The sequence below is a fragment of the Acanthaster planci genome, linkage group LG10, assembly GCF_054643075.1.
Source record: "Acanthaster planci isolate LZ-2023a linkage group LG10, COTS_SCS, whole genome shotgun sequence".
In the NCBI taxonomy this organism is placed as follows: domain Eukaryota; kingdom Metazoa; phylum Echinodermata; class Asteroidea; order Valvatida; family Acanthasteridae; genus Acanthaster; species Acanthaster planci.
The window spans coordinates 19,190,486-19,210,854 of record NC_141786.1 but is presented as its reverse complement, the minus strand read 5'-3'; the positions used below and the strand labels follow the sequence as shown (position 1 = coordinate 19,210,854).

General features: G+C 39.1%; 1 long non-coding RNA gene across 12 annotated transcripts in view; it reads right to left on the bottom strand.

Moving 5' to 3' along the window:
* Positions 1 to 16,580: 16,580 nt before the first annotated feature.
* Positions 16,581 to 20,369, bottom strand: part of LOC110989344 (uncharacterized) — a 13,395-nt gene continuing 9,606 nt past the window's right edge. For all 12 annotated transcript variants that reach the window (XR_015426739.1, XR_015426738.1, XR_015426740.1 and 9 more), the window contains 3 exons: positions 20,176 to 20,286; positions 19,537 to 19,638; positions 16,581 to 18,319 (listed from right to left, as the gene is read on the bottom strand). This is a non-coding gene — a long non-coding RNA (uncharacterized LOC110989344). The remainder of the gene's footprint in view (positions 18,320 to 19,536; positions 19,639 to 20,175; positions 20,287 to 20,369) is intronic.

Below are 20,369 nucleotides of genomic sequence, written 5' to 3'. Positions count from 1 at the left end.
GTGCGTGGGATAAGGACCGGTATAGCGCAGACAAAGCCAGAAATCTGCAAAGATTTCAATCAGTCAGACAAGAACTTGCACTTCCTTTGGCAGATATTTCCCTAACTACTGCAAATATGGATATGAAACTTATATGAATGGATAGAGGAACATGTGGCCTTTCAGATGACACCAAGATTGCTAGATTTAGATAATTCTCGGACCTTTTATGCTCGATTATAGGAAGCCTTCTCTGAGCGGGATAAGGACCGGTATAGCGTAGACGAAGCCAGAATTCCGCAAAGATATCAATCAGTCAGACAAGAACTTGCACTTCCTTTGGCAGATATTTCCCTAACTACTGCAAATATGGATATGAAACTTATATGAATGGATAGAGGAACATGTGGCCTTTCAGATGACACCAAGATTGCCAGATTTAGATAATTCTCAGACCTTTTATGCTCGATTATATGAAGCAGTATCTCCTTGGGATAAGGACCAGTATAGCGGAGACGAAGCCAGAATACCGCAAAAATATCAAACAGTCAGACAAGAACTTGCTTTTCCTTTGGACGATATTTCCCTAACTACTGCGAATATGGATATGAAACTTATATGAATGGACAGGGAATCATGTGGCCTTTCAGATGACACCAAGACTGCCAGATTTAGATAATTCTCAGACCTTTTATGCTCGATTATATGAAGCATTCTCTGCGCAGGATAAGGACCGGTATATTGCAGACGAAGCCAGAATTCCGCAAAAAAGGAGGCAGTTCGAAAAGACCTCCAACATAGTTTGGCAGATATTTCCCTAAATACTGCAAACATCGATACGAAACTTATATGAATGGATAGAGGAACAAATGGCCTTTCAGATGACATCAAGATTGCCAGATTTAGTTAATTGTCAGACCTTTTATGCTCGATTATATGAAGCAGTCTCTGCGTGGGATAAGGACCGGTATAGCGTAGACGAAGCGAGAATTCCGCAAAAATATCAGGCAAGTGGACAAGAACTTGCACTTCCATTGGCAGATATTTCCCTAACTACTGCAAATATGGATATGAAACTTATACAAATGGACAGGGAAACATGTGACCTTTCAGATGACACCAAGATTGCCAGATTTAGATAATTCTCAGACCTTTTATGCTCGATTATATGAAGCAGTCTCTGCGTGGGATAAGGACCGGTAGAGCGCAGACGAAGCCAGAATTCCGTAAAAATATCAAACAGTCAGACAAGAACTTGCTTTTCCTTTGGACGATATTTCCCTAACTACTGCGAATATGGATATGAAACTTATATGAATGGACAGGGAATTATGTGGCCTTTCAGATGACACCAAGATTGCCAGATTTAGATAATTCTCAGACCTTTTATGCTCGATTATATGAAGCATTCTCTGCGCAGGATAAGGACCGGTATATTGCAGACGAAGCCAGAATTCCGCAAAGATATCAATCAGTCAGACAAGAACTTGCACTTCCTTTGGCAGATATTTCCCTAACTACTGCAAATATGGATATGAAACTTATACAAATGGACAGGGAAACATGTGGCCTTTCAGATGACACCAAGATTGCCAGATTTAGATAATTCTCAGACCTTTTATGCTCGATTATATGAAGCAGTATCTCCTTGGGATAAGGACCAGTATAGCGGAGACGAAGCCAGAATACCGCAAAAATATCAAACAGTCAGACAAGAACTTGCACTTCCATTGGCAGATATTTCCCTAACTACTGCAAATATGGATATGAAACTTATATGAATGGATAGAGGAACATGTGGCCTTTCAGATGACACCAAGATTGCTAGATTTAGATAATTCTCGGACCTTTTATGCTCGATTATAGGAAGCCTTCTCTGAGCGGGATAAGGACCGGTATAGCGTAGACGAAGCCAGAATTCCGCAAAGATATCAATCAGTCAGACAAGAACTTGCACTTCCTTTGGCAGATATTTCCCTAACTACTGCAAATATGGATATGAAACTTATATGAATGGATAGAGGAACATGTGGCCTTTCAGATGACACCAAGATTGCTAGATTTAGATAATTCTCGGACCTTTTATGCTCGATTATAGGAAGCCTTCTCTGAGCGGGATAAGGACCGGTATAGCGTAGACGAAGCCAGAATTCCGCAAAGATATCAATCAGTCAGACAAGAACTTGCACTTCCTTTGGCAGATATTTCCCTAACTACTGCAAATATGGATATGAAACTTATATGAATGGATAGACGAACATGTGGCCTTTCAGATGACACCAAGATTGCTAGATTTAGATAATTCTCGGACCTTTTATGCTCGATTATAGGAAGCCTTCTCTGAGCGGGATAAGGACCGGTATAGCGTAGACGAAGCCAGAATTCCGCAAAGATATCAATCAGTCAGACAAGAACTTGCACTTCCTTTGGCAGATATTTCCCTAACTACTGCAAATATGGATATGAAACACATACGAATGGACAGGGAAACATGTGGTCTTTCAGATGACACCAAGATTGCCAGATTTAGATAATTCTCAGACCTTTTATGCTCGATTATATGAAGCAGTATCTCCTTGGGATAAGGACCAGTATAGCGGAGACGAAGCCAGAATTCCGTAAAAATATCAAACAGTCAGACAAGAACTTGGAAGGAAATATCGTCCTTTGGACGATATTTCCCTAACTACTGCGAATATGGATATGAAACTTATATGAATGGACAGGGAATTATGTGGCCTTTCAGATGACACCAAGACTGCCAGATTTAGATAATTCTCAGACCTTTTATGCTCGATTATATGAAGCATTCTCTGCGCAGGATAAGGACCGGTATATTGCAGACGAAGCCAGAATTCCGCAAAAAAGGAGACAGTTCGAAAAGACCTCGAACTTAGTTTGGCAGATATTTCCCTTAATACTGCAAACATCGATACGAAACTTATATGAATGGATAGAGGAACAAATGGCCTTTCAGATGACATCAAGATTGCCAGATTTAGTTTATTGTCAGACCTTTTATGCTCGATTATATGAAGCATTCACTGCGCAGGATAAGGACCGGTATATTGCAGACGAAGCCAGAATTCCGCAAAAAAGGAGGCAGTTCGAAAAGACCTCGAACTTAGTTTGGCAGATATTTCCCTTAATACTGCAAACATCGATACGAAACTTATATGAATGGATAGAGGAACAAATGGCCTTTCAGATGACATCAAGATTGCCAGATTTAGTTAATTGTCAGACCTTTTATGCTCGATTATATGAAGCATTCTCTGCGCCGGATAAGGACCGGTATAGCGCAGACGAAGCAAGGATTCCGCAAAAATATCAGGCAAGTGGACACGAACTTGCATTTCCTTTGGCAGCTATTTCCCTAACTACTGCAAATATGGATATGAAACTTATATGAATGCATAGGGAAACATGTAACCTTTCAGATCACACCAAGATTGCCAGATTTAGATAATTCTCAGACCTTTTATGATCGATTATATGAAGCAGCCTCTGCTTGGGATATGGACCGGTATAGCGCAGACGAAACCAGAATTCCGCCAAAAAAAAGGAGGCAGTTGGAAAAGAACTCGCACTTCCTTTGGCAGCTATTTGCCAACTACCGCAAATATGGATAGGAAATTAAGATGAATAGATAGAGGAACATATCGCCTTTCAGATGACACCAAGATTGCCAGATTTAGATAATTCTCTGATTTTTTAGGCTCGATTATTTAAAATATTCTCTGCGCAAGATAAAGACCGGTATGGTGCAGACGAAGCCAGAATTCCCCAAAAATATCAGGCAATTGGACACGAATTTGCAATTCCTTTTGACGATATTTCCCTAACTACTGCAAATATGGATATGAAACTTATATGAATGGATAGAGGAACATGTGGCCTTTCAGATGACACCAAGATTGCCAGATTTAGATAATTCTCAGACCTTTTATGCTCGATTATATGAAGCAGTCTCTGCGTGGGATAAGGACCGGTAGAGCGCAGACGAAGCCAGAATTCCGCAAAAAAGGAGGCAGTTCGAAAAGACCTCAAACTTAGTTTGGCAGATATTTCCCTAAATACTGCAAATATGGATACGAAACTTATATGAATGGATAGAGGAACATGTGGCCTTTCAGATGACACCAAGATTGCTAGATTTAGATAATTCTCGGACCTTTTATGCTCGATTATAGGAAGCCTTCTCTGAGCGGGATAAGGACCGGTATAGCGTAGACGAAGCCAGAATTCCGCAAATATATCAATCAGTCAGACAATAACTTGCACTTCCTTTGGCAGATATTTCCCTAACTACTGCAAATATGGATATGAAACTTATATGAATGGATAGAGGAACATGTGGTCTTTCAGATGACACCAAGATTGCCAGATTTAGATAATTCTCAGACCTTTTATGCTCGATTATATGAAGCAGTCTCTGCGTGGGATAAGGACCGGTAGAGCGCAGACGAAGCCAGAATTCCGCAAAAAAGGAGGCAGTTCGAAAAGACCTCGAACTTAGTTTGGCAGATATTTCCCTAAATACTGCAAACATCGATACGAAACTTATATGAATGGATAGAGGAACAAATGGCCTTTCAGATGACATCAAGATTGCCAGATTTAGATAATTCTCAGACCTTTTATGCTCGATTATATGAAGCAGTATCTCCTTGGGATAAGGACCAGTATAGCGGAGACGAAGCCAGAATACCGCAAAAATATCAAACAGTCAGACAAGAACTTGCACTTCCTCTGGCAGATATTTCCCTAACTACTGCAATTATTGATATGAAACTTATACCAATGGACAGGGAAACATGTGGCCTTTCAGATGACACCAAGATTACCAGATTTAGATAATTCTCAGACCTTTTATGCTCGATTATATGAAGCAGTCTGTGCGTGGGATAAGGACCGGTATAGCGCAGACGAAGCCAGAAATCCGCAAAGATATCAATCAGTCAGACAAGAACTTGCACTTCCTTTGGCAGATATTTCCCTAACTACTGCAAATATGGACATGTAACCTATACAAATGGACAGAGAAACATGTGGTCTTTCAGATGACACCAAGATTGCCAGATTTAGATAATTCTCAGACCTTTTATGCTCGATTATATGAAGCAGTCTCTGCGTGGGATAAGGACCGGTAGAGCGCAGACGAAGCCAGAATTCCGCAAAAAAGGAGGCAGTTCGAAAAGACCTCGAACTTAGTTTGGCAGATATTTCCCTAAATACTGCAAACATCGATACGAAACTTATATGAATGGAAAGAGGAACAAATGGCCTTTCAGATGACACCAAGATTGCCAGATTTAGATTATTCTCAGACCTTTTATGCTCGATTATATGAAGCAGTATCTCCTTGGGATGAGGACCAGTATAGCGGAGACGAAGCCAGAATACCGCAAAAATATCAAACAGTCAGACAAGAACTTGCACTTCCATTGGCAGATATTTCCCTAACTACTGCAATTATTGATATGAAACTTATACCAATGGACAGGGAAACATGTGGCCTTTCAGATGACACCAAGATTGCCAGATTTAGATAATTCTCAGACCTTTTATTCTCGATTATATGAAGCAGTCTGTGCGTGGGATAAGGACCGGTATAGCGCAGACGAAGCCAGAAATCTGCAAAGATTTCAATCAGTCAGACAAGAACTTGCACTTCCTTTGGCAGATATTTCCCTAACTACTGCAAATATGGATATGAAACTTATATGAATGGATAGAGGAACATGTGGCCTTTCAGATGACACCAAGATTGCTAGATTTAGATAATTCTCGGACCTTTTATGCTCGATTATAGGAAGCCTTCTCTGAGCGGGATAAGGACCGGTATAGCGTAGACGAAGCCAGAATTCCGCAAAGATATCAATCAGTCAGACAAGAACTTGCACTTCCTTTGGCAGATATTTCCCTAACTACTGCAAATATGGATATGAAACTTATATGAATGGATAGAGGAACATGTGGCCTTTCAGATGACACCAAGATTGCTAGATTTAGATAATTCTCAGACCTTTTATGCTCGATTATATGAAGCAGTATCTCCTTGGGATAAGGACCAGTATAGCGGAGACGAAGCCAGAATACCGCAAAAATATCAAACAGTCAGACAAGAACTTGCTTTTCCTTTGGACGATATTTCCCTAACTACTGCGAATATGGATATGAAACTTATATGAATGGACAGGGAATCATGTGGCCTTTCAGATGACACCAAGATTGCCAGATTTAGATAATTCTCAGACCTTTTATGCTCGATTATATGAAGCATTCTCTGCGCAGGATAAGGACCGGTATATTGCAGACGAAGCCAGAATTCCGCAAAAAAGGAGGCAGTTCGAAAAGACCTCCAACATAGTTTGGCAGATATTTCCCTAAATACTGCAAACATCGATACGAAACTTATATGAATGGATAGAGGAACAAATGGCCTTTCAGATGACATCAAGATTGCCAGATTTAGTTAATTGTCAGACCTTTTATGCTCGATTATATGAAGCATTCTCTGCGCCGGATAAGGACCAGTATAGCGTAGATGACGACAGAATTCCGCAAAAATATCAAACAGTCAGACAAGAAATCGCACTTCCTTTGGCAGATATTTCCCTAACTACTGCGAATATGGATAGGAAACTTATATGAAGGGACAAGGAAACATGTGGGCTTTCAGATCACACCAACATTGCCAGAGTTAGATAATTCTCAGACCTCTTATGCTCGATTATATTAAGCAGTCTCTGCGTGGGGTGAGGACCAGTATACCGCAGACGAAGCCAGAATTCCGCAAAAATATCAAACAGTCAGACAAGAACTTGCATTTCCTTTGGCAGATATTTCCCTAACTACTGCAAAAAGGGATATGAAACTTTTACAAATAGATAGGGGAACCTCTGGCCTTTCAGATGACAGCAAGATTGGAAGATTTAGATAATTTTCAGACCTTTAAGCTCGAATATATGAAGCAATCCTTGTGCACGAAAAGGACCGGTATAGCGCAGACGAAGCAATGATTCCGCAAAAATATCAGGCAATTGGACACGAACTTGCATTTCCTTTGGACGATATTTCCATAACTACTGCGAATATGGATATCAAACTTAAATGAATGGACAGGGAAACATGTGGCCTTTCAGATCACACCAAGATTGCCAGATTTAGATAATTCTCAGACCTTTTATGCTCGATTATATGAAGCATTCTCTGCGTGGGATAAGGACCGGTATATTGCAGACAAAGACAGAATTCCGCAAAAGAAAGGAGGCAGTTGGAAAAGAACTCGAACTTAGTTTGGCAGCTATTTCATTAACTACTGCAAATATGGATACAAAACTTACACAAATAGATAGGGGAACATGTGGCCTTTCAGATGACAGCAAGATTGGAAGATTTAGATAATTCTGAGACCTTTTATGCTCGAATATATGAAGCAGTCCATGAGCGGGATAAGGACTGGTATAGCGCAGACGAAGCCAGAATTCTGCAAAAAAAGGAGGCAGCTGGAAAAGAACGTGCAATTCCTTTAGCAGCTATTTCCCTAACTACTGCAAATATGGATATGAAATTTATATAAATGGATAGAGGAACATATGGCCTTTCAGATGACACCAAGATTGCCAGATTTAAATAATTCTCAGCCCTTTTATGCTCGATTATATGAAGCATTCTCTGCCTGGGATGAGGACCAGTATTGCGCATACGAAGCCAGAATTCCGCAAAAATATCAGGCAAGTGGACACAAACTTGCATTTCCTTTGGACAATATTTCCCTAACTACTGCGAATATGGATATGAAACTTATATGAATGGACAGGGACACATGTGGCCTTTCAGATGACAGCAAGATTGCCAGATTTAGATAATACTCAGACCTTTTATGCTCGATTATATGAAGCAGTCCATGAGCGGGATAAGGACTGGTATAGCGCAGACGAAGCCAGAATTCTGCAAAAAAGGAGGCAGCTGGAAAAGAACGTGTACTTCCTTTGGCAGCTATTTCCCTAACTACTGCAAATATGGATATGAAATTTATAAAAATTGATAGAGGAACATATGGCCTTTCAGATGACACCAAGATTGCCAGATTTAAATAATTCTCAGCCCTTTTATGCTCGATTATATGAAGCATTCTCTGCGTGGGATAAGGACCGGTATAGCGTAGACGAAGCCAGAATTCCGCAAAGATATCAATCAGTCAGACAAGAACTTGCACTTCCTTTGGCAGATATTTCCCTAACTACTGCAAATATGGATATGAAACTTATACAAATGGACAGGGAAACATGTGCGCTTTCAGATCACACCAACATTGCCAGGTTTAGATAATTCTCGGACCTTTTATGCTCAATTATAGGAAGCCTTCTTTGCGCGGGATAAGGACCAGCATAGCGTAGACGAAGCCAGAATTCCGCAAAATATCAAACAGTCAGACAAGAAATTGCACTTCCTTTGGCAGATATTTCCCTAACTACTGCGAATATGGATAGGAAACTTATATGAATGGACAGGGAAACATGTATCCTTTCAGATGACACCAAGATTGCCAGATTTAGAAAATTCTCAGACCTTTTATGCTCGATTATATGAAGCATTCTCTGCGTGGGATAAGGACCGGTATATTGCAGACGAAGCCAGAATTCCGCAAAAAAAGGAGGCAGTTGGAAAACAACTCGAACTTAGTTTGGCAGCTATTTCCCTAACTACTGCAAATATAGATATGAAATTTATATGAATGAATAGAGGAACATATGGCCTTTCAGATGACACCAAGATTGCCAGACGTAGAAAATTCTCAGACCTTTTATACTCAATTATATGAAGCATGCACTGTGCGAGTAAAGGACCCGAAATAGCGCAAAGTCAGAATTACGAAAAAATATCAAGCAGTCATACAAGAACTGGCACTTCCTTTTGCATGTATTTCCCTAAGTACTAAAAATATGGAAATCAATTTTATATGAATGGGTAGGGGAACATGTGGCCTTTCAGATGACACCACGATTGCCAGATTTAGATAATGCTCAGACCTTTTATGCTCGATTATATGAAGCATTCTCTGCGTGGGATAAGGACCGGTATATTGCAGACGAAGACAGAATTCCGCAAAAAAGGAAGCAGTTGGAAAAGAACTCGAACTTAGTTTGGCAGCTATTTCCCTAACTACTGCAAATATGGATATGAAACTTATATGAATGGATAGAGGAACATGTGGTCTTTCAGGTGACACCAAGATTGCCAGATTTAGATAATTCTCAGACCTTTTGTACTCGATTATAGGAAGCATTCTCTGAGCGGGATAAGGACCGGTATAGCGCAGACGTAGCCAGAATTCTGCAAAAATATCAAACAGTCAGACAAGAACTTGCACTTCCTTTGGCAGATATTTCCCTAACTACCGCAAATATGGATATGAAACGTATATGCATATATATTGGAACATGTGGCCTTTCAGATGACACCAAGATTGCCAGATTTAGATAATTCTCAGACCTTTTATACTCGATTATATGAAGCAGTATCTGCGTGGGATAAGGACCGGTTTAGGGTAGACGAAGCCAGAATTCCGCAAAAATATCAGGCAATTGGACACGAACTTGCATTTCCTTTGGACGATATTTCCCTAACTACTGCGAATATGGTCATGAAACTTATATGAATGGAGAGAGGAACATGTGGCCTTTCAGATGACAAAAATATTGCCAGATTTAGATAATTCTCAGACCTTTTATACTCGATCATACGAAGCAGTCGCTGCGTGGGATAAGGACCAGTTTAGGGTAGACGAAGCCAGAATTCCGCAAAAATATCAAACAGTCAGACAAGAACTTCCACTCTCTATGGCAGATATTTCCCTAACTACTGCAAATATGGATATGAAACTTATACAAGTGGACAGGGAAACATGTGGCCTTTCAGAAGAGACCAAGATTGCCAGGTTTAGATAATTCTCGGACCTTTTATGCTCGATTATAGGAAGCCTTCTCTGCGCGGGATAAGGACCAGTATAGCGTAGACGACGACAGAATTCCGCAAAAATATCAAACAGTCAGACAAGAAATCGCACTTCCTTTGGCAGATATTTCCCTAACTACTGCAAATATGGATATGAAACTTATATGAAGGGACAAGGAAACATGTGCGCTTTCAGATCACACCAACATTGCCAGAGTTAGATAATTCTCAGACCTCTTATGCTCGATTATATTAAGCAGTCTCTGCGTGGGGTGAGGACCAGTATACCGCAGACGAAGCCAGAATTCCGCAAAAATATCAAACAGTCAGACAAGAACTTGCATTTCCTTTGGCAGATATTTCCCTAACTACTGCAAATAGGGATATGAAACTTTTACAAATAGATAGGGGAACCTGTGGCCTTTCAGATGACAGCAAGATTGGAAGATTTAGATAATTTTCAGACCTTTTATGCTCGAATATATGAAGCAATCCTTGTGCGCGAAAAGGACCGGTATAGCGCAGACGAAGCAATGATTCCGCAAAAATATCAGGCAATTGGACACGAACTTGCATTTCCTTTGGACGATATTTCCCTAACTACTGCAAATATGGATATGAAACTTATATGAATGGACAGGGAAACATGTGGCCTTTCAGATGACACCAAGATTGCCAGATTTAGATAATTCTCAGACCTTTTATGCTCGATTATATGAAGCATTCTCTGCGTGGGATAAGGACCGGTATATTGCAGACAAAGACAGAATTCCGCAAAAAAAGGAGGCAGTTGGAAAAGAACTCGAACTTAGTTTGGCAGCTATTTCATTAACTACTGCAAATATGGATACGAAACTTACACAAATAGATAGGGGAACATGTGGCCTTTCAGATGACAGCAAAATTGGAAGATTTAGATAATTCTGAGACCTTTTATGCTCGAATATATGAAGCATTCTCTGCCTGGGATGAGGACCAGTATTGCGCATACGAAGCCAGAATTCCGCAAAAATATCAGGCAAGTGGACACAAACTTGCATTTCCTTTGGACAATATTTCCCTAACTACTGCGAATATGGATATGAAACTTATATGAATGGACAGGGACACATGTGGCCTTTCAGATGACAGCAAGATTGCCAGATTTAGATAATACTCAGACCTTTTATGCTCGAGTATATGAAGTAGTCCATGGGCGGGATAAGGACCGGTATAGCGCAGACGAAGCCAGAATTCTGCAAAAAAAGGAGGCAGCTGGAAAGAACGTGCACTTCCTTTGGCAGCTAGTTTCCTAACTACTGCAAATATGGATATGAAATTTATATAAATGGATAGAAGAATATATGACCTTTCAGATGACACCAAGATTGCCAGATTTAAGTAATGCTCAGCCCTTTTATGCTCGATTATAGGAAGCCTTCTCTGAGCGGGATAAGGACCGGTATAGCGTAGACGAAGCCAGAATTCCGCAAAGATATCAATCAGTCAGACAAGAACTTGCACTTCCTTTGGCAGATATTTCCCTAACTACTGCAAATATGGATATGAAACTTATATGAATGGACAGGGAAACATGTGCGCTTTAAGATCACACCAACATTGCCAGATTTAGATAATTCTCAGACCTTTTATGCTCGATTATATGAAGCAGTATCTGCATGGGATAAGGACCAGTATAGCGCAGACGAAGCCAGAATTCCGCAAAAATATCAAACAGTCTGACAAGAACTTGCACTTCCTTTGGCAGATATTTCCCTAACTATGATATGAAATAGGATACTAGGATATAATTCTTAGACTTTTTATGCTGGAATACATGAAGCATTCACTGTGCGAGTACAGGACCGGGTAGAGCGCAAAGTCAGAATTACGCAGAAATATCTAGCATCCAGACAAGAACTGGCACTTCCTTTTGCATATATTTCCCTAACTACTGCAAATATGGATATGAAATTTATATGTGTGGTCAGCACAACATGTGGCCTTTCAGATGACACCAAGATTGCCAGATTTAGATAAATCTCAGACCATTATGCTCCATTATATGAAGCATTCTCTGCGCGGGAAAAGGACCGGTATAGCGCAGACGAAACCAGAATTCCGCAAAAAAAAGGAGGCAGTTGGAAAAGAATTCGCACTTCCTTTGGCAGCTACTTCCCTATATATATATAGGGTAATGTATAGAACAACCCATGTACAGGGTATCTATATTCCCTTGCAAATGAACAGGAGTCCCTATAATGACAGTAATATACGGAGTGATGCATTTATTTACAATAACATTCTAACACACTGGAGTCCCTGTAGTGAGGGAAATCTATGGAGTCACCATGTTGACAGTAAACTATGGAGTGATGCAGGTATCTTCATTCTCATCTTTATAAATTTGGACCCCATATAATGACGGTAATCTACGGAGCAATGCATGTATCTATACTCCCTTGCTTATAGACTTGAGTCCCTATAATGACGGTAATCTGTGGAGTCCCCATTTTGATGGTAACATATGGAGTGATGTATGTATCTACATTTACACTGGAGTCCCTATAATGACGGTAATCTGTGGAATCTCCATATTGACGATAATATATGGAGTGATGTATATGTATCTACATTTACTTGACTATACACTGGAGTCCCTATAATGACGGTAATCTGTGGAATTTCCATATTGACGGTAATATATGGAGTGATGTACATGGATCTACTTTTACATGACTATAGTACACTGGGGTCTGTATAATGACGGCAATCTGTGGAGTCCCCATATTGACGGTAATATATGGAGTGATGTATGTATTCTACATTCTCATGGTGATACAATGTTGTCCCCACATTGACGGTTATCTATCGAGTGATGTTTGTATCTACTCTCTCATGCTGATACTCTGTTGTCCCCATAATGACGGTAATGTATGGAGTAAGATGTGTATCTACAGGGTGTCCCAGAAAAAACTTAACCCTGAAGAAAGGGGTTAATATGCCCATACCATGAGATATTATTATAATGTAAAAGGATCTCCGAAAAGTAGAAGCAGTATTATTTCTATTAAACGATACCTTGGTGGGTATCCCTCCTGTCATGCATGACTGAGCACCATAATGACGGCAAACTATGGAGTCCGTATATTGACGGCGATCTATGGAGTTATGTATGTATCTACATTCTCATGCTGGTACTCTGTTGTACCCATATTGACGGTAGTCTATTGACTGATGCACATATAATTTATGGACTAATTTATGTGTGTACATTCTCCTGCTGATACACTGATGTCCTCATATTGACGGCAATCTATGGAATTATGAAGGTATCTTCATACTGATAGTAATCTAATCTAGCTAATACACTAGAGATCATATAATAACGGTAATCTATGGAGTACAAATATTGACGATGATCTATGAGAGAGATGTATGTATATACATTCTCATGCTGACTTTTGTCCCCATATTGATGGTAATCTGTAGAGTCTTGCAGGTATCTTCTTTCTCATCCTTATAAATTTCGGACCCCATAATGTTTAAGTTAAGGGTAGGGCATCAAAAAGACACCGTATGTTTCTAACTCAATCGCAAAATTTCTAAGTACCTGCACAATTTGAGTCTTGGACTATTGACGAATTGATTTCTTGAAAAATTTAGATTTGTCGAGCTTCAGTTATGTTGAAATTCTTAGGGGAATATATCAAAATGCAGCAAATGGGCCAGGGGGAAATATGTACAACTTTGTTTTTCAAGCTAGGGCTATAGAAGGACTCCATATCTGTATAACTAAGTCGCGAAATTTCCTAATACCCCCACAATTTGTGTCTTGGACTACTGAGGAACTGATTTCTTGAAAACTTTAGATTTGTGGAGCTTCAGTTATGTTGGATTTCATAGTGGAATACATCGTATTGCAGCAAATGAGAAAGGGAGAAATATGTACGATTTTTTTAAAGTTAAGGGTAGGGCTATAAAAGACTCCGTATCTGTCTAACTAAATCACCATATTTCAAAATACTTGTGCGATTTAAGTTTAGATATTTAGATATTTTGGGAGCTGCAGTTATGTTGGAATTCTTAGGAAATGTCGCTATGCAGCAATTGAGATATGAAATCGTACATATGAAATATGTACGATTTTCTTTTTAAAGTGAAGGGTAGGACTACAAAAAGACTCAATATCTGTCTAACTAAATCGCCAAATTTCTAAATCCTGCACGATTCTAGTCTTGGACATTTGCGGAATTTCTGTCTTGAAAAATTTAGAATTTTGGAGCTTTAGTTATGTTGGAATTCATTGGGGAAAGCCTCGTAATGCACCAAATGTGGTAGGGTCAAAATAATATGTGCAAATTCCCAAAGTTGAGGGTAGGGCTTCAAAAAGACTCTATAGTAAATAGCTAAATTTCTAAATACCTGCACGATTTCAGTCTTGGACTATTCAGGAATTGATTTCTTGAATTTGTTAGAGTTTTCGAGCTTACGTTATATGTTGCAATTCAGACGAGAAAACATTAAAATAAAGAAAATGCGGTAGGGTCAAATATGTACGAATTTTAAAAGTTAAGGATAAGGCGACTCAATAAAAGTCTAACTTAATAGCCAGATTTCTAAATATCAGCACAGTTTGAGTCTCAGAATATTGAGAAATGGATTTTATTCAAAAATTTAGATTTGGAGCTTTAGTTAGGTGGGAACTCAGACTGAAAAACATCGGGAAAAAAGGGATGAAACAGGCTTAAATATATACGAATTTCTAAAGTTAAGGCAGAGGAAACAAAAGACTCAGTATCTGTCTAAATAAATAGCTAAATGTGTAAATACCTGCACTATTTGAGTCTTGGACTATTCAGGTTGTGATTCCTTGAAAAGGTTAAATTTTTGGAGCTTTACTTATAAATATTCAGACGGGAATACATCGGAATGCAGCAAATGCGCTGGGTTAAAATATTTACGAATTTCCAAAGTTTAAAGAAGGGCTAAGAAAATACTCAATACCAGTGTAACTAAACAGCCAAATTTCAAACTATCTCTATCTAAACTTGAGTCTTGGACTATTGAGGAATTGATTTCTTCAAAAAGTTTGATCCATGCACCTTTAGTTATGTTGGAATTCAGACTGGACTAAACATGGGTGTGCAGCAAATGAGATAGGTGAACAAATTTCAGAATTAAAGGGTCATATAGCAAAATGACAAAATATCGAAATACCTAAACTTGGACTACTTACGATTTTAGATCTTGAAATAGTTAGATGTTAGGAGCTTTAAATATGTGCAATTATTATGCGCAAATATTGAGCCATGTGCGCAGGAAGAGGATCAGTATAGTGTGCACAAAGGCAGAATTGCACAAAAATAACAAGCAGTGAGACATGAACTCTTGCCTTCTTCGATGGGTATTTCCCTAATAATAACAAATTTGGATCTGAAACTTCGACTAATGGACAGAGGAATATGTACTATTTCAGATGCCGCCATGAATGCCACATTTGGACAAATTTCTGCACTTTTATGCTCGAATATAATGGAGCCATTCTCTGCTCAGGAAGAGGCAATGGTCCAGCCAGTGGACGCAAGGGTGGGGGTATGCCCCTGCCACAATTTTGTTCACTAAAAATACTTTGTAGGTGTGTGAGAAAGGGAGTAATGGGTATATCAGCACCAGTACCCTAAGAAAACAATACCAAGACATAAAAACAAGGATGTCACGACCGTCACGCTTCTGAAAGTTCTTCTTCCCCAAAATCATGCTGAATAAGCCCGAAACTGTATTCAGTTTGGACCCCCCCCCACGCCAAAGCTGAATTTGCTGCTTGGAAGACCAGTAATGTGTGAACAAAGGACAAATCGCAAAAACACAGGAAGCACTAGCTCAGACAAGAACTCTTGCCTTGTTCAGCATATTATGAATATGAAACTTAAGTCAACGGATAGAGGAAAATGTGCCCTTTGATTGTCATCATGTCTACCACATTTCAAGCAATCTGAAACTTGTTTGGCAAAAATATTGCAATCACACTGTGCGCTGAAGTGTCTCGGTAAAGTGAGAACAAAGAGCAGTGGGACAACTCTAGCCTTCTTTCGCAGGTATTTCCAAAGCTTCAGCTTAAATATGGACAGGAAAATTATCTCAATGGACAGAGAAATATTTACCGTCTCCGAAGATATCAAGGTCAGCCCATTTTGACCGTTTCAGAATATTTACTGTAAACTCGGCTATGGAGACATGTAGCGGCAGACGCAGACCGACAACCGTGTGTACAAAGCGAAAACGAACGAAATAGGAAGCATGTCTAAGGAAAACTCTGACCCCCATGTCTGTTCTGTTGCAAAATGGCATGAAATTTTCTTTTTGGATGATAAAAATATAACCTTTCCAAAGACTCCAGGATCAGCCATCTCTTGACAATTTAATATCGGATATGGAGACAACGTGGCGTGTATTGGACGTGTGTAGCATGCAAAACCAAAACAATATGAAACCTTTTTGTTTAATGTTTCCAAATATCGAAATAAAATTTTCTCCAGGGGATAGTGAAATTTGCATCCTTGTCGAGTCACCCCAAGCTAGCCCATTCGGACCATTTGTCAACCTACTTACCCTCGGAGATAAAAACTCTTCGACCAAAAGAGACCAACTAACGTGTGTACAATGAGGGAAACACTTTCATTTATTCGGCATTTTTCATAAAAAAAGAACAGAACAACATTAAACAAAACACATGACACATAATACACGGAAATCACAAACACAAACATTACTAATGCCCGGAGAGAAAACAGTTAATCCAGTAACTGTCACCCGTAAGCCTTCATTTCTGAAGTTCCAGGTTTTACATAAACGTGCACACATATACACAATAAAGTAACTGCACAAGGAAAATATGATTCAAGAAATGGCAAATAAATAAATCGAAAAGAAAAAGTACATTCAGATCGCAAAAATAAGATAAATAAATACAAATACATTAAAATAAGAAAATTAAATTAATTACAGAAACAAATCAATCAATCAATAAGTAACCCAAAACAATGAAAGAAATTTATTGTGTAAAAACCGAAAATAAAGAAAGAAACCATGAAATAACAAAATACAGTTGAAGACCGACCGACAAAAGGAAAACCAATGACACATCTGGCCCACATGGCAAATCCTAGGTATTCAAATCCCCCCCCCCATTTTGTGCTTCCTTGCACCAAACAACACAGTGACCCTCCCACAACTTGCCAGTCCCAACGACCTTATTACAAGGGTACTCAACTGCAAATTCAATCAGTACTCTGTCAAGTTTCATATAGTTTCAAATTCAAGTGGGTACTTGGTAAGTTGATCCCGTGTTGAAGGGTTATTTAAACCACTTCAGTTCTCAAACGTTCAGGTACATGTAGGTCATCTCAAGAGCATGTAATTGGCAAAATGATGAAGTTTTTGAATTAGTGCCCTAAGGTTTGTCCAGCCTGATCGTTTCAATGTACCACCTGTTCACTAAGACTATTTCACGGTCAAAAGCTCTATGAAGACCTCTAACAACAATAGTAAGCAAAAGATGGATGCTTTTAGATTCACGTAAAGACAAATTCAATGTATATATGCAACCAATCCGTGTAATCCATTTTAAATCTTCTTCACTAGAGAATTATCCTGGTTGCTCAACGTTGAATTCTGTTCTAATTTGTCAATGTATAAGGTTCCTGTTGTGAAGGTACCAGATAGGCTACTTGTATTCCAGAATAGTCAACACTAGAAACTTGCAAGATGAAAGCAAGACATACTAAGTCTGTTTGATTTGGTAGTGACTTAACAAGGTTTTCTCGAGAAATCGTGTACTCATTATCAGCTTCAAACTGCATGTTAACTAAGTTACAGTTCAGGTCCACTATTTTCTTTGATCATCCTAGCATAAGCAAAACTTTGGTTTCCTTAGTAATGTATTGAGATGCATTTTATTAGCATGACACCATCTTTGGAAGCCATGAATATCTTGAAGGTCATCAGACACATTATATTGGCCTATACACAAGAGCACTGTTACCAAATAAAGTGCTAGCTGACAAGATGTGATAAGGAAAGTCGTTGGTATACATAAGAACTGGATTGGGCTCAAGACACTTCCTTGAGGTACACCAGATGGTACAGAAAAACCATGCAAAGTAGCAACCTTTCAACAAAACCTTTTGTTGCCACCACAAGACAAACGGTCACTGCAACAGTTGCAAATTATCAGTTCTGTTATGTTGAGGAAATCAAAATCATGCTGTTGTTACTTTTATTGAGGCTGAGCATGTCACAGCATGGAGCGTATCACTGTTTGACCAGCAGCAGAAGACTAACGTGTAGAACAGATAGGCACAGTGCTAGAGTCCAAATCTTGGCCGTAATTGTGGTACTGAGTACAGGCGTAAACAAATCACAGACAAATGTTTAATTAGGATGACATGATTTACGATTAAAGGCATCACATGAATAATAAATGACAAAAAAACCAAAATTACCAACAAGCCAATAAAATCACCTCAAAAGGAGGGCACAGAGGACTTGATTAAAACTGGATATTTTTTAAATGAGTAAATTCACATGATTAATTCACATGGAAATATGGAAATGAAACGTTCTCCTAAGATTTTTTTTTTCTTTTTTGGGCTGTCATTTTGATCACATGTGTGGGGACCACTGTTTCCTTTGTTATGGTTAATTTGTCTTGTTAACGATATGAGCATAAACAGGGGTAATAGTAGTTTATTTTACCTTTGCAGTCCCTGCTGACCCGCATAACTGATATTTGTCTCGTTATGTATTCAGATTTTTATCCCTGGTCCCTGCTACTGCTTATATTTACTTGTATTTGTGCTTCTGTTGTTTTTTACATAATTTTTGTTTAATTTTGCTTAGTTTGTTCTAGTGATGGTCAAATAATAAGAAGAATTGAAGAGATGGTACCCATCACAATTAACCAAGGTAAACCTTTCGACCATTTGAAGACTGTCGTCATATACACAGGCCAAACTAACGACTAAAACAGATTGACTGACAAGTACAAGAGGGAGAAGACTACTAGCAGACATAATGACTGACCCAAGCTTTCGCCTTCATTTGTGTATAATTTTCTTGAATGTAGGAATATCAGAATGAAACATTCAACAAAATGACAACAAGATCAGTTGATTTTCACCAACCCTACAGTCACAGGCAAAAGCTTAGTTTGGATTAGGCCTTATATAGAGCCAAATTTGCTGCAAAACCATCCACTAACAAGACCAACTTACAAATGGGAAACCATGAAGCATAACTGCCCTAAGTATTCACCTCCATTAAATAAAACTTGACGCTTTACATGGTGGAGACTAAAAACAGGGCTTGTGGTTACATCATGTGGATAGATCTCCCCTGGAAGAGGTATGGTTCTGATAAGAACTGTAGAGTGTGTGCTTGACGTTTCATCCAGCATGCTCTCGTCATCCTCCAGAGTGGAGCCTAATAAGCCATGCTCCAGATTTTACAGAACAATTGTACATGTATACAAAATTATGTACAAATATCGTTTCAAAATCTGGAACATGCCTTTCAATGTTAGGCTCAAATCAGAACATGATATAAAGTGCTTACCGAGCGAGTTGTGTTGTCAGTAATGCCAGTTGCCAGTGATGTGTTAAACTCCAGAAAACTGTCTCCAAGGGACTTGGTCTTGTCTCTGCATCAATGCTACAGCTAATAAAACCATAGAGTCAAGTCAACAAAGATCAGGGCCAAATAGCATACAAGTAGACATCACTGGGATGTTTTTATATAAAACTCTCATTTTCGTGTTGACCTTTGTTTCAACTTTCTTCAATTATTGGTTGGTCAGCAAACATATTTCCTGAAAAGTTATATTTCTCAAGCCTTGAAGCAGCCACTTTACAACTGACACCCCCTCTACTTTCTTGGGCTCTTTTAACAGCCCCAGAGAATAGAAAATTAAGACAGTCCAAAATCCTCCAAATTCAATACGATTTTGCATACATGGGGGATGGGCCAAAAACTCTCTGATATTTCACGTTTTACCTACCATCCCAAGTTTATCAATGGTATTAACATACGCTTTATACGCAAATCCGCAAGAACTGGGATTGGAACAAAAGACCATGTTCGGCACAAAAGACTGAGCTGCTGGGCATTACAAAAAAAAAGTATGGAATAAGTTCACAGGAGACTCAATCAGTGAATTATACCTTTGGAATGACCAACAATGATGGACCCACTCACCTTTTACCTAGAAGGCAACAGCAAGAGATCAAAGTACCAATCACCTCAACAATGAGCGCAGGAACTCCATCATCAAGAAACTGGATGTACCATGAGTGGCTTGTGCTCTGACTACAATGGATACACAAAACAGTCATTTAAACATGTAAAAGGAAGAAATGACAATACAGCATGAGTGTATTAGCCTGAATTCA